At 36.2% G+C, this 3,368-nt stretch overlaps 1 long non-coding RNA gene across 5 annotated transcripts in view; it reads right to left on the bottom strand.

Moving 5' to 3' along the window:
* Nucleotides 1-1,030: 1,030 nt before the first annotated feature.
* LOC126992058 (uncharacterized) overlaps nt 1,031-3,368 on the bottom strand; it is a 30,078-nt gene continuing 27,740 nt past the window's right edge. For 4 of the 5 annotated variants that reach the window (XR_007746131.1, XR_007746133.1, XR_007746132.1 and 1 more), the window contains one exon: nt 1,051-1,152. This is a non-coding gene — a long non-coding RNA (uncharacterized LOC126992058). Of the gene's footprint in view, nt 1,153-3,368 lie in introns of all 5 variants that reach the window. The other variant, XR_007746129.1, reaches the window with a different exon arrangement.

Below are 3,368 nucleotides of genomic sequence, written 5' to 3'. Positions count from 1 at the left end.
ATTTGTACTACTTCTGAACATGATATCTCTGGTGAGCAGCAACTGAGTTACTTGTAGTTACTTTCACCATGTAAATAAAAGATTGGCAAGCACTATGAACTATTGTGTTTTGAGCTCCAATTGCCACACAGGGCACCGACGAAGAACACCTTTTTAGACAATTTTATCACCAGGCACACAAGCAGAAACTCCCCCTCCAGGCCGTCCTTCAGGGGTGAACCTTACCTAATCTTATATATACCTATCTATCTATCTGTATATACACGTGTTTGAGTTTACAGGCAAAACATCTTTCAGACAGACAGAATTCATCCCCCCAGACGCATGCCTATGGGTACAGAATGGGTAAAAAGATATCATTTTAACCTCATGAACCTTGGGGTACAGTTGGCAAGCCAGGATCATTGAGGGCAAAAAGTTGAATGTTTCTCTGGGGTGATACTGGCGGCGTCCCTTGGGGAAGAGTGACACCTGACGTACATTGGACAGGTTTGCGTACATTGGTGGCACATTGGGGTGTCATACGTGCGCCTAACATCACCACATCATGGGAAATGGATGTAAGAAGAGGCGTGGCTTGGAGAGGAACCAAGCCTTCAGGTGTCTGCCCCGAACACTTCAGGTACAGGGAGGGATCCTTGACTTACGACGGAGTTCCAGATTTTGTGTGAAAGTTGAAACACATTAATTAAGGAGACGTCACCGTTTTATGAGCACACATCACTCCCTCCTATAAGGTTACACACGCCCCAAGACTCCTGACCTTTGACCTAGGATAGCGGCGGCCTGACCGAGGAGGAGAAAATAAAACAGTACTGTACGGCACCTAATTGCCTATATGCTTAACAAAATTAAGAAGGAACTGTTGTCAGACCAACTCCAAGTGCCATAAGTGCCTACATCACTCACCATTAATAATCATACTTATAAGCATCTATCCATCATACTTAACCAGCAAGGAAGGAAGGAAGGAAGGAAGAAGGAAGGAGGAAGCAAGGAAGGAAGGAAGGAGGGAAGGAAAGAAGGAAAACAAAATATTTAACACTCACCATTGGTTTGATGTCTGCCATATTACAAATCCTTCCTCTTCTTCTTCCTCCTCTTCTCTCTCTGTGTGTCCTCTTCTTTTTCTTCTTCTTCTTCTTCTTCTTCCTGTGTAAACAATAGAGATAGCAATAAATTCATGAAAAGAAAAAAAATAGCAAATAAAAAAGGAGAAAAAAATTATATTGAAAGAAGAAAAATAAGATAAACACCTTTATGGATTTATTTTATATATGTATTTTTGTGTGTGTGTTTGTTTGTTGGGAAGCACAAGCGACACAAGAAGGATTTTGATTTTAATTCAGTTTATTTTACTCTTTTATTTCTGAGAGAGAGAGAGAGAGAGAGAGAGGTTGGAAGGGCAGGGCAGGACAAGGAGGAGGAGGCAGAAATTATACAAAGTGAAATATTGTGAAGCGGAAAATTGTAGGTAGGCAAAGATATACTGGCCAGGCTTTTGAAGGAGTGTTTTGTGATGGTGGTGATACATGGCTTCTGCACACCTTCATCTGAAGAAACACCCATGGAAACAAACCTAGTCAGTGTGGCTTTGGAAAATAGTCATAATGGGAGATGACAAGTCTCTTATAGAATTTGCTAGGCTTTTCACGTAGTATTTTTGTGATGATACATGGCTTTTGCACCTTCAATGGAAAAGTCACCAATGGAAACAAACCTAGTCAGTCTTCCCTGTGGCCTTGGGAAATGGTTGTAGTAATGGGAGACACACACATTTAAGAAGACAGAGGTACAGAGTGATGCTGGGTTGTATTGGGAGCCAGATACAGTTAAAAACATAGACCTGAGAACCATTTCCCTGTGTCCACATGTCTGGAGGAAGGGAGCATGTCTGTGGGCCCCTGTATACCTGTCACAAGTATCAGGGAGAGCACTAACCCTCTCCCTAATCCTCTGAATATGAGAATTTTGTTTATGAAAGCACTTCTTGTACATATAAAGGAAGAAAAGTCTGTTTTTTCTTTCTTTTTGACCTTGAGCGATGTCCTTTACTGTAAGAAAAAAATATATAAAAACATAAAAAATAAACCATCCAGCAGTGAAGCAAGTTTTCAGACTCAACTCAGTGTTTGTTAAAATTGTTGCGGCATTGAACAAATCTTAATCTTCATTCTGTATCTTTTTATGCTTTTTATTATTTCTTATTTACCTTTCAATGTTCTTCACATGTATAATTTCTTTACTCCTAATCTTATACACTTTTAAATTATCATCTTATTTTTGTAAATGAAGACAACATGTTGCAGATGTACAGTAGCGATATGAAGTGATGTCGCCGCTCTCAGAATGTTTCCTACATTTGAAGATAACGTGTATTTATTGTTTATGTTATAATGTTCCCTCCTAAACGTTGTGATGTAAAACACGGTAAAATAACGTAGTAGTACCTGAATTACAATTATACATTCATTTGTTTAGAAAAATGCAACTGCAAATGTCATGTGTTGTCTTCAGTACTGAAGACAACCTTCAAATTATTTAGCTCACATCGTGTGCTTATCTTTGCAAAACAGTTGTTAGACGGCATTCAGATTTAGGCGATATATATATATATATATATATATATATATATATATATATATATATATATATATATATATCTATATATATATATATATATATATATATATATATATATATATATATATATATATATATATATATATATATATATATATATATATATATATATATATATATATATATATATATATATATATATATATATATATATATATATATATATATATATATATATATATATATATATATATATATATATATATATATATATATATATATATATATATATATATATATATATATATATATATATATATATATATATGTCAGATTATCTCTAACTATCAATCTATCTATCTGTCTATCTGTATATATAGTTGCTTGAAGCTGCAGGCAAAACATTTCTCAGGCAGACATAATTCAGCCCCCAGATGAGTCCTTCAAACCTACGGGCACAGAGTTGGGAAAAAAGACGTCCGTTACCCTAATGAGCCTTGAGCTAGAGACGGCAATTCAGGATCATTGGGGCAAGATGAATGTTTCCTTGGGGTGATACTGGGGTTTCCTTGGGGTAAAAAGACACCTGATTTTTGTTCATTCAATGTTCTGCACAAGAAATTGGACACTATAAATATTAAGTGACTTTTTGGAATGAAGAATTCTTTACCAAAGAATTCCGTCACCTCCTCCTGGCCAGGAAACGTACTGAACCTGTGTGATGTAGGGTGTACGTACTGGGGAGTACATTGGGGTATTATTGGGGGTATATTAGGGCATAGCTA

The sequence above is a fragment of the Eriocheir sinensis genome, unplaced genomic scaffold, assembly GCF_024679095.1.
Source record: "Eriocheir sinensis breed Jianghai 21 unplaced genomic scaffold, ASM2467909v1 Scaffold392, whole genome shotgun sequence".
NCBI lineage: Eukaryota > Metazoa > Arthropoda > Malacostraca > Decapoda > Varunidae > Eriocheir > Eriocheir sinensis.
This window is presented reverse-complemented; position numbering and strand designations above follow the sequence as displayed.